Source organism: Leptonotus elevatus, chromosome 1, assembly GCF_054856555.1.
Source record: "Leptonotus elevatus isolate MCC_2025b chromosome 1, RoL_Lele_1.0, whole genome shotgun sequence".
NCBI lineage: Eukaryota > Metazoa > Chordata > Actinopteri > Syngnathiformes > Syngnathidae > Leptonotus > Leptonotus elevatus.
The window spans coordinates 22,040,429-22,052,881 of record NC_141239.1 but is presented as its reverse complement, the minus strand read 5'-3'; the positions used below and the strand labels follow the sequence as shown (position 1 = coordinate 22,052,881).

Genomic DNA, 12,453 nt, shown 5'->3' with positions numbered 1-12,453 from the left:
CCTCCTCTTGTTTCTGATTAAAGGGATACTTGACTCATTGAGCCAATTTCAGCAGTAATAAGTTAACATTTTGACTCGAATTTATTTGATAACTTCATCGTTTTTTTATGTAAAACTAATACCCCTTAAAACGATTACCAGTATTTCCACTTGCTGTTGACATCAGAGTGCTGAGGAAATCAGCGACAAATTACGGCTCACCTGTTTCCTGGGTTTGGTCAGCATACTGAGTCATGATTGGTCGTCGCCTACCTAGGTCGTTACTTTATCAAAGTGAAACGCTCACATGATTTATTTAACACAGTTAAAAAATAAATAAATAAATAAACTATGATTTCAGAAAGATAAAGATCTAGTTTATTTTTATTTTTATTTTTTACTTGTGTTCCATCATTTCAGAATTCTCCACAAACTACAAGGTAGCCAGGTTTCGGATAATCTAAAATCTGTAGATTTGTCGCAAATGTACAGTATACTCAACTGTAGGGATGGGTGAGTACCGATACATGGTATCGGTATCGGACCGATACCAGACATATTTCATTGTATCGATACTGGTATCGGTCCCCACTCTTGTGGCCGTTTTCCGGTTAGGAACTAAAGGCTGAAATGATTATTTGTCATTTATTGACCGCCACAGGTACCTCGAATATGATAATTCCGAGAGGTTTTTCCTGCCTCGAGTACTCGTTTATCTAAGGCTTTAGCGTAGCAGACAGGCTACTTTTAATTTAGCCACTTACATTACCAACGCAAAAGAAGGAAGAAGAAGTGGATGTTACTTATTTGATTCAAGCAGCTGGATCGAAGGAATTAAAAATAAATCGAAAGCGGAATTGGCGATGACGAACAAGGTTTCCGTAGGTGAACCTGCGGAAGGATAATTACCGGAGAGAGAGAGCGCCCGCAGCGAACGAGGCCGAGGTGCGGCGGGATCCCGCGCGGCCGGCTCAAAGCTGCGGGATGACGGAAAAGTGGCGCTTGCGGTAGGCGGCGGAGACCCGGCCGGCCCGAAGCTGCGGGACAACCGGCAGTGGTGCTTGCGGTGGTGGCGACCCCGCCGCAGTGCAGTAAGTTCCCGCATTTGGCGCCATGAATGGAGCGAACGACACGATACATGAATATGTTGCATAGGCCCTATGTTATTTTAGCGTGATGTGAAGGCTACTGGCTTCCGATGTGGCCTGTAGGGCAATACTCCAGTAGCTAATGTATTTTGTGTCTGCAGATTCATCACAAGCTACTTTCATCTTCATCTTCTTTTTTTTATACCTGTAACTAAATGCCTTAAAAATACCCTATTTAATCTGCCTAATTAGGCATACTGGTCAACTGCTCCAATTTCATAAATGCATAATCACTACCCTGGCGTATAATATAAGTGTACATTTTGAAAGAAAAAAATCTGTCAATGTTTATTTTATTTTATTTTATTTTATGTATCATAAGTACTAATGGTATCGGTATCATTGAGTACTGAAGATTTGAGTATCGGTATTGATCTAAAAAAAAAAGTGGTATCGAACATCCCTACTCAACTGCATGTATAAATTGTACAAAGGGCTAGCTAATAGTAAGGCAGGCAATAGCCAGCTCTGTCACTTCATACATAAGCAATCCTTAGTTTATAAACAAAACTCCCATTTTCAAATGTCTGCCCTCTGGGTTTCCTGTGTTGGCTCCAGAGCGTCGAGTCAGCAGCGCAAGGTTGAATGTCATCCTCAAGGATTCCACAGTGCGGTGGAAACTTGCCCACCTGAAAAGACAGCTGATGAACATACGTCCTAGCCGCCAGACACGGCGTGGAAAGCAAATCCGTGACTAATGGAAAAGACAATAGTAAAACATGGCATGGAAACAGCTATCTGCTTCTCCATCGCTTGGAGTTCAAGGAGGGAATCCCTATTAGAACCTGTAAGAAGAAACTGCCCCTCATCCTGTATTTCCTTCCTGTGCCCCTTCAACCAGGGACCCCCCCCCCCCCCCCAGCTTCTCAAAAGTGGAAAAATGATGGTCCCATATCATATTTCGGTGCAATGTTCGTTTCTGTACATACTCCAAAGGAAATAAATTTTCCATGAAAGTAAGCAGACTACGGAATTTAGTCTTGCTCATTACATAGAATATGGTATCACTTAAGAGCATTTTGGCGCTGACTAATATGAGATTTACAGTCTAATATACATCATCCGGTGCAATCGTGGATCTCCACGTCACCCTGTCTCTCGTTGCAGCGGTGGCGTCTGTCGTTCTTGCTGTTCCCAGCCATGTTGTCAACCTGTCCAGGATTTTTTTCCCCTCTGTCTACCTCTACTTCTCTTTCCATCAAACTTGCCTGTTGTTGTTGCTGGATGTAACTTTTCAGTACTCTCGTTCTTGTTTCTAGTGACACATTAATGTGTGTAAGTATCCGTTTCATTGTGTGGAAGGTTGTTTTTGCTTGGCAAATGCAGCTTTTGACTTCGGTGTGACATCTCCTACCTGATGATATAAAGGTCCCTAAATTTTTTTTTTTTAAATTGCATTTATTTGAGGGTGGTACTATTGGTTTGAAGTCTTTCTGCTTATCACCATTGTTTTCTTGATGTTCAGGTTTAGACCCGTATTGTCACTTTCTTGTACGATGACATTTGATAGATCTTGTAGGTGTTCTTCCTCTTCCGCTATTAAGACCGTGTCATCTGCATATCTTAGATTGTTTACCGGTACATTATGTCCTCCTATCAAGATCCCTGGCATTTCTTCTATGCGCCTCATGATATTTTCGCTATACAGGCAGAACATGTCTGGTGAGGGTACACACCTCTGTCTAATTAATCTGTATGAATTTGCTGATATCCTTTTCTATTCTTATGGCAGCAGTTTGGTCCCAGTCGATATTCTTAATAACCCTTAAGTCCTTCCAGTCAATATTAAGGTCTTCTAGCATGTCGATAATGTTGTCGTGCCAAACTTGGTGTAGTCGATAAAGCATAAATGACTACAGGGTGTAGTACTAGAATCGATTACGCCACTGTTTAATCTACTGTTATTTTTGCGCCAAGTCATTGTCATCTTTTGGTGGCAACTTGTTTGGTGTCCTATTCTTGGTATCACATTTGAATAGTGAGTCGTTTGTGTCCGGGAGAATTACATCATGCTGTCGGAACGGGTTTTAAGGGCTTGGACGATAGGATGAACCAGGTTTCAATAGTGAGAGAGGACTTTCTTTTTGGGTTAAAGGTTCCAGAGAGCTTTAGTCCCTGGGAATCTTCAAAAACCAGGTCGAGTAGGGCTCCATATTCCAGTCCTAAACTATGATGACTTTGGTGTCTTAATCCATCTGCATTTGACTCACTGATGTGCCAATACAATTTAGACTACAATGTCATCCAGGAGAGGTCTCCACCAAGGCCAGATAATCTCAATTTGACTTGATTTGAGTCCCTCCGCAGTAACATAATTACAAACAAACAAATGAAAAACATAACATCCATTGTGGAGGTAAAAATAGCTTTCATTGTTGCAGGGGGGTAAGGTCATATAAGGGTCGGAACCGGACTTCAATCCTATCTCTACATTTTCTGCCGAGATCTACACAAGTGCCACACAAAGTCCAAAATGCCCGTGGGAAGTAAAAAACACCAGTTGAACCTTTTGGGGCTCTCTCTTTTGTTCGATTTAGCTTGGGAATTTTGCTTTCCGAGCCTTTGCCCATTCCACACTTAGTGGCTTAGGCCACTGGTGGCACCTGTCTCCTCTTCAGCGCCAGGCCGGGGAGACTGCCCAGCTCGTCTTGATCCCCACACTAATTGTTTTCAAAGCGAGCAGGATTTATATCGCACTAATGCAGGCGCCAGTGGCACTGTGCTCCCCTAGCCATGCCTCCCCTGCAGTGCCCCAAGGGAATGGCTTCTCCCTCTCTCTCGGTGGCCAGAGATTGTCACCGTGGATGCGAGCGGCGCTGGTCTAGCACAGAAGCATCTTGTCAGCTGCTTGGATTTTGTATGTCGTCCAGGATCAGGCGACATGCTGCAACGTTCACTTTTATGCATCACAACAAACAACTAAAATGGCAAAACAAGACACAGACCTCCACCAAGGCTGAACTTATCCTAAATAAGTCTGTCTTACTCATTTAGCTGAGTGTTCCTACCAACACTTTTCCAATACACCAAAACACTGAGCAAAGACCTAACCAATCGACTAAAGAATAAACTCTTTTTAAAAATCCAACTGACTAACTAACTAAATAATATCACACTCACAGAAATATTACAAGCCTAACTTAAGATTGATGTTTTGGTTTTTTTACATGACAAATTCACATTTACTTTTTTTTCTTTTTAGATAATTTTAACACAAACCTATCAAATAAACCTTATATGATTTAGTTATTATTTATTCAATAGTCTCATAAAACCTATTTATTTGAAATGCATAATCCTCAGGTTTATGTAATTAGTATTATCCATCCATCCATTTTCTTAACCACTTTTTCCCACAAGGGTCGCGGGGGCGCAGGAGCCTAATGAAGTATAATTACTCTAAATCAGGGGTGCTCAAGTTCGGTCCTCGAGATCCCCTATCCAGCCTGTTTTCCATGTTTCTCTCCACTAACACACCTGATTCATGATCAGGATTGTTATCAGGCTTCTGTAAAGCTTGCTGATTAGCTGATCATTAGATTCAGCTGTGCTGCAGGAGGGAAACATGGAAAACAGGCTGGATTGAGGCTCTCGAGGACCGAACTTGAGCACCCCTGCTCTAAATGAATAATAATGAGAGTATTTATTTAAAATAATTAAAGTATATTGTTTGAATTGCATAATAATCAGGTTACAGATACTGCTATGTGAAAAACACTTATGTCCTTTTTATCTTCATTTTATGTATTTGGGATGAAACTGAATGCAGACATCACAAAAACGTAAATATAAAAAAAAAGTAATTATACTTTATTAATATTAAATACTTAAACATGAGGATTATGCATTTCATGTAGGCTTTATTATTTATTTGGTAGGTTTGTGTTAAAATTATCTAAATAAATAAATACATGTGAATTTGTCATGTAAAAGAATTGTGCATGTCTATAATCATCATTATATCAGTTATGCTTCCTAGCATTGGAAAAAAAAAACGTCAAACTTTAAACCATTTGGATCACATCCCATTATAGGAAACAGGGATTTGCGGTTAGTGAACATTTATCACCATTCCTATGTGGCTATACTCAATTAAAAGGGAGTTGACAGTGTTTTATGACTAATGGTAGAAAACCTTCATAGCAAACACAATATTGTGGTGTTCTTGTGAAAGAATTCGCAACATATCCCGTAATCATTAACCTAGCGGGCCAGATTCATCCCAGGATGATGCCACATCCAGGATGTAAAACCCCATTTTTTAAATATTGTGGTTTAGTGGACCATAAAAAAAAGCACACTGGAACTTGAGGTGTGTCATTTCATACAGTGGCCTGTTCTCTCCTCACTCTTTGTGTTGTGCAGAATTCACTCTGGATCATTAATTTCATTGGCTGGTCCCCCCGAGGCCTGGTGCATTCTTTGATGGTTTCTGCACTTAACATTCCACATGTACTTTTCGTCACTCTCACGCCTGATGTAACCTACAAATAAGTCCCATCCCAATGCAATGTACACTTGTTGGCGAGGTAAGAAAGGAGAAGGCGTGTGTTCCACTGTGGTAAAGTCGAGATATGAGGTATGAGCTGAACTGTTGACCTGGGCAACACAACTGATTTTGTAGTTTAGCTCGTTGGCAGCTAATAATATATTTATGACTACAGCATAAATTGGTAAGTCTCAGTAGATGATGCCTGATTTGTAATTACAAATTTCAAGCAATAGGATTGTTCGCTCTTACCTCTGCAAAGCCAGGAGTATTGGATTTTTTTTGTTTACATTTTGCAGGTTGTCAGTAATGTGGCTGGTAAGTGTACTTGAGATTCCAGGGGTGCCATCACTCCTTATTGTCTGCAGGTAAAAAGCCTCCCAGCCTAATTTGCTCTACATCCCAGAGGAATCCTAAAGAAAACAAGCCATCATGTTTGACCTTTGCTCAGACTCTTGTAGCAACAGGCTCTCCTTACAATTCGTATCGACTTCCACTGGAGTACAAACAAAAACAGTAATAGTCACTGAACACAGGTTAGATTTGGTAAGGGAAAACTAGCAATTAGCAGCGTTACGAACAGACTCTGAATATGAAGTCACCAATTTTTAACTAATGTATACTAGGCAGGATTGTATTGCCGTGGAAGAAGCCCATGAACTGAGCAACAACCTATCCAACAATCTAACCAACTACTCACCAACCATGCTGTGTTAAGTGATCAACAAACAAACCTAACGATCTACCAAGCAACTATCTGGCCAAAAATCAGCAACAATGTACAAACTTACTAACCAAAGATTTACAAACCTACCGAACAACAAACTGACCAGCTACCTGTAATTTTACAGACCAAAGTATTACTTACTGACCAACAAACTTAATACTGTAACCCCTTACCCACCAATGAACTAACCAATGACCCAACAACCAAATAACCACCAACTGACCAAAAATATGAAACAAGTACCTACCAGCTTACCAACAAATAAACTAACCATCAATCTACCAATCAATTGACCAAGCAACAAACTACCAACTTTTTGTCCAATGAATTAACCAACAATCTACAAATCTACGGTAGAATGAACAACTGACACCCAAGTCAGAACCAAATGATCAACAAATTAAGCAAGAACCTACCAACATACTGACAAATGAACAAACCAACAATCTTAGAACCTAAAGATCAACTAATAGACCCAAAAATGTCAGCAATAACCGAGACTCGTATGGACCAACAGTGTGCCAACCTACGGAATAACAAATTAACCAATGACCTACTAAACTATTGACCAAAGTAACGACTACCAACAGACCAAGAATTTGATCAACAAATTCGTCAACAACTTAACGGCCAATGTACGAACCAACAAGCCAGCGTACGACTTACAGACCAATCTGCCAATGAATGAGCTATGATTTACCGACCAACAAACTAACCACTAACCATCCATCTACCAACCAGTCGTCCAAACTACTAACCCATGAACTACTCATCAAACTAACTATCAAACTGCCGAACAACAAACTAACGAACAACTTACCAATCAATAAACCAGCCAACTATCGAGCAACCAATGAACAAACAACCCCTTAATATGAAAAGTCACCACTTTCTAACCCGCACTGAGCGGACAGAATGGTAGTGCCAGGGTAGAAGCCCATTACATCTGATTTTATAAATATTTAGGCTTAGCTACATTAAGCTGATTTGGGTACTTTACTCTGCTGCTGTGCCATGAGCACTTGAGTCGCAATCTGCTTAATTTGTACGGTGCCACCCCGCGCGCCTTTCACATTCCCTTGCGATAATATAAGTGCCTGATTGTACAGTTACGTCACCGTGCCTTTTTCTTCGAATTTCACACGGCTATTCGTGCAGGCTCGAGGACGGGGCTTCCATCATCCGTTTGGTTACTGAAACGAAGACGTGTAATAATTGATTTGGGAAGCCCGGGACCAAAGCACCCCTGGCACTTGCGAGTAATGGACAAGCGGGTGGTGCGATGCCAAGCGATTGTGGCCAGACAGCGGAGATGTTGTGGCCAAGGACGAGGCTGCGTTCTCAGGGTGAAGTGGAGTCATCCCTGCGGTTCCCTGAGAGAACAATTACTGGAAGATTAAAAAGGAGAGAGCACTATGAGCGCTGTGAAGAGTTGAAACAGAGACGTTTGTTTTTCCACTAAACGCTTGGCTCCGTGTAAGATTTTGGACATTTTTGTGGGGTTCCATCAAAACGAGGATGCAGACAAATAGACTGTGGTCCGTCTTTGATGGCGAGCCCAAGGTGCTGGCTCGCACTTGGATTCTATCACAGAATTAACCCAAATGGGTGTGTTTCGTACCAGGATAACGGATCATTTGTAGGCAAAGAAGAGATTTGATCAATTTCAATGAAGACTAAAGAGTTGATGTCCATGCTTGCGGATCAGGAAAGCTAACAGTTTGGACCACAAATGATCATGCTGATATGTTTGATAAGTATAATGTGTAGCCAGCAGACATTTATTAGACACCACCAACACAATGTGGGCCACAGATCAAAACCGAAATATGGCAGTCTCAAATACTATTGGTCTTGCTCAAATGGTTGTTGACGCCACTGTTCCGCCAGTGTTTTGAAGTTTTGGATGAGAAAATCATGTTCGTCATCATGTGACTTAAGTTAGCGTCTAGCAAGTGAGCCTTGAACTAGCTAGCAAGCATTTGAGCTGATATATCTCCTGATCAAGCTAGCTATTTATAAAAATCTACCAAGCAAGGTATTACTGCTATCTACTGCCAGTCCAACTACTCAATGTTTCAGTTATTTTTCTACAACTTGCTGTTCTCTAACAAGGAGCTGAGCGGCAAAGTTCACAACAAGGGTTTGATCTATGAATCGACCAATAAAGTTCCCATTTCATTCAAAAATTTTATTATTTAAACAATTCTCTTCATCATGCTTTTCACATTTTGACATCGTGAGACCAAGATGACACCCAACAATTGATCAAATGGGCCTCCAAGGCTTCAAAGAAAACATACTCAAAGGTTAGTGGCCACTGATCTTAGAGTGTCACAGTGTCATCGAGAAGGTTGCAACAGATACAGGCTGATTACATAAGTATAGGATGTCACATATGTCACAGAAAGGCACAAAAGTGGTTGATCTTCGAAAGTAAAAAACAAAAGCTGTTTTCTGTTTGAAAAAAAACAAGTTGTGTAAAAAACACTGAACAGTTGGACACGAAAGGTTGAGAGTAGACAAGATCAAATTTAGCCTGAAATTTCACCCAAAAGAAAAATATCACAACTTTTTGTGAGTAGTCAGTATATCTGCTACAGTATGTAGCGAGTGATATGTCTATATCACCGTCTGTGAGTTAGCTGGCTACAGATCCAGCTTGATTGCTCATACTGAGCTATCCCGCATTCTTTCTAGCTAGCTTTTTTTTTACCTATCTAGCCTATAAGGTCTATCAATCTATCTAGAGGCCATTTTGTTCGCAGCGAGCTAGCTAGCTTACCTACCGTATCCGTATACCTACAATCTAAATTAAAAGATAATAATGTTTTGATTGACACTGTTATAGAGGCATTTGTTTAACAATACATTTATCATTGTAGCTGTAGTGGCTAAAGCTAGGTAGCCCAAATATTAGAAACACCTCTCAGTACGATGCATTGCACTGAAGAACCACTGAGCAATGTGGTCACACAAGTATTATGTTGTGTTTTCCCTCATCACTGTCTAGTGTTTCACATTGAGGTCGAGCGCCATCGAGAAAACTGCAGCCCATAAGAGAATGGAGCCATTGATTCCCCTGAGGAATCATTTTAGTGGAGGGAGTGTTTAACACTGGGCTAGAGAGGGAGCTATTAGCCGCTTCTCCAGCTCTGTCATCCATGACTCTGGAGGGCCTGACATGCCATGTGCACACCCTCAAAAACATCTTCATATTAGAAGCTCAAAAAGCTTTGTTGCCACTACATGCAAACTACGACATGATTGAAACAACGCTGTCACGCGTGCTTTCAGTCGGAATTCCTGTCCTCTCAGGAGAAAGTGGTCCATCATTACCTCCTCCAGACTCCCCCCTTTTCTCATTTCAGCACCCCGCTGAGCTAAGATATCAGCTAACACATGATCCTCTTAGGCCTGGACACTGATAGCCGGCGAGGGCCTCAAGCCAAGGCTACGGAGTAAAACAGACATCGCCGTTAAGTCAGATAAGACTCGCACATTGATCAGCCCAGAGTGTTAAAAATGTGCCTACGGGCGTTTTGCAGCAGGGATTGCCTAACTGTTCCCGAAATATGATTTTATTTTGTTGTTGTTGTTTTTTTTGGGGGGGGGGGGTTCACCAGACATTTCCAATCATGTTGAATTTTGGAATTGCTTCTTATAACAGAGATTAGCCATCTGTGGTAAGTGCACAAACTCCGGTGTTGATAGGGTGTGTGGCATCGAATGTTGGGGAAAAGGAAAAGACACAAAAAAATCATGTTTTTATGTTGGTATGTTTTTTTGGTTGGCATGGGTGGAGAGGTGTAGGTGAGACAGGGGTGTGCCAATACTGTGTATCCTAGGGGGGGGGGGAAGTGGCATAAAACTTCAGGAAAAAGCTGCTATAGCACATTTCACCAGTCAACCTTGTGTCCACTTTTACATTCATTAAGTTTTTATCAGCTCAAGTCTGATAAGATCCAGGGTCAGCAGTCATTATCCAGACATCACAGAATATCGGGTGACGTCCTGGCCATGTTGCCCACCAAGAGCGGACTTTTCAAGAATATTTCATTGTATTTCTTGGCTCATGCTGGTCTTATATCAACAAAGGAAGCCAAACCCTCCACAGCTTTTTATGATTAAGTAGAACAAAGTCAGGATTTTTTATTTATTTCATAGTTCCTGCCAAGTCATTCTATATCACTTCAACAAGCCAAAACACGTATGGAATTACATTGGCGCAAAAAAACAAAAAAAAAGGCGTCCATCATGGCAAATGTAGCATTCCACGGGTACCATGCCCTATTTTCTCCACAGCTTTTTGGGATTTTATTTTATTATTTATTTTTACAAAATCATGTGGCTGGGAGTGCACCAGGTGGGGAAGCCAAGTCCTAGAAAGCATATATATATATATATATATATATATATATATATATATATAAATAAAAGTTTGTGAACCTCTTGAGCAATTTGGATTACAGTTTATATGAAATAACAGATGTAGGTTTATCAATTGTATATATACAGTAAATATACACACACAGGATAACTTGTGTCAACCTTTGGGGTTCCACTACGTATTTTCTATCAATGAATAAATAAAACAAAACACTTACTCTGCTAAAAAAAATAAAAAAATAAAAAGTCTAAACCTGCTTTATGCCCGAACGGAGTGTCTTGCTTTTTCAATCAACAAACCTGTAACAACAAACTGCCGAAGAAAAAAAAGCAAGCATGTCAGTGGACAGCTGTGCACGCTTTAAGGAGGCAATACGTACACCTGTGTGCGTGTGTGTAAGTGCATGTGTGTGTACATTGAACTCAAGTGCCATAGGTCATTTTAGAGAAAAACACACCTGCTTTATAATGAATTATGTTCTTTGGCCAAAGCGACAAGTGGAGTAATTGCAGCTTACATGGAGGCGGATCAGGTGTGTGCTTAAGTGTGTTTGTTTTATTCATTTGCAGCCAGTTAAGAGCCAAAGTGTCACTTCCCTTGTGAAAAGTGAGAAATTATGTTTTTAATGTACTGTATATTAATCTGGGTAAAGGTTGACCAAAGCGGACAATTCATTAGGTACGTCTTCTGCGTGTGCTGCTCTACCGGATTTACATGTGAGAGTAGATCCTGAGGGGAGCCGCTTCCTTTGGATGGCAAACAAGTCGGCTGTGTTCCCTCCAACAAGTGGGCAAACGCCTTCTTCTCCCTGCTCTGGTCAAGCAAAATACCAAAAGAAAGACAACTTAGACTTGGGGTGAACCTGAAACTATGGCCCCTTGTGTCACAGTCCACTATCACAACACATTTGTTTGTTCATTCACTTGTTGATCTGGGGTCTATTTCACAAAGCAGGTTTCGTGAGAACTCTGGGTCAAGAAACCCTGAAATGTGGGCAACTCTGCATTTTCCGTTTCAGAAAGGGAAGTAACTTAAACCAGAGGAAAACAGGTAACTCTAGCCTGTTTCATGAAAAGAGGTCATTTAAACTCTCGGTCAGTTACCGTAGTAACAGCGTCCATGCACCTTACCTGGTCGGTAGCAGGTTTTTCCTCAATGAACCTCGAGTTTTTCCCTCCCGTGCATAGATATGCTGGCATTTTTGGACAGTTATCTTTTTGAACGGTACCGTTTCACCTCACAGCCCATCATCTACATACACAACTTAATCCGTCCTACCTCTATGGGTAGCCGCTGCGGTGTTCAAACTGTTCAAATTCGCCATTTAATCATTAAGATTTTCAGTGGAGAGGAGAAAAAAAAGCAGAGGGCGGCGATTCAATATGGTATTACTCAGTTTGAGAGGGTACGATGCAGCGATTTTGTTGTCATTTTACATACATTTGAATTAACTTGTCAGTACAATTTATATATATATATATATATATATATATATATATTATTTTACATAAAAAAAAAAATTCCGTTCAAACCGGGGTTTTTTTTCATACCTGTTTTTTTCTACCTTTCAATTAATAATCTATTAACATGCCTTGGTAAGTGCTGCTGTTTTGTTTAGCAACAGTGTTCAGTTAGCTTTTTACTGTGCGATTCCTTACTACCGATTATTTTTTTATTTATATTTTTTTATGGGAAATGGGAGGTGTCTATATTTGCGAGA

General features: G+C 40.7%; 1 protein-coding gene across 1 annotated transcript in view; it reads left to right on the top strand.

Moving 5' to 3' along the window:
• LOC147181240 (uncharacterized) overlaps nt 1-12,453 on the top strand; it is an 84,919-nt gene that overhangs the window by 18,270 nt on the left and 54,196 nt on the right. The gene's annotated exons all lie outside the window — the stretch shown is intronic.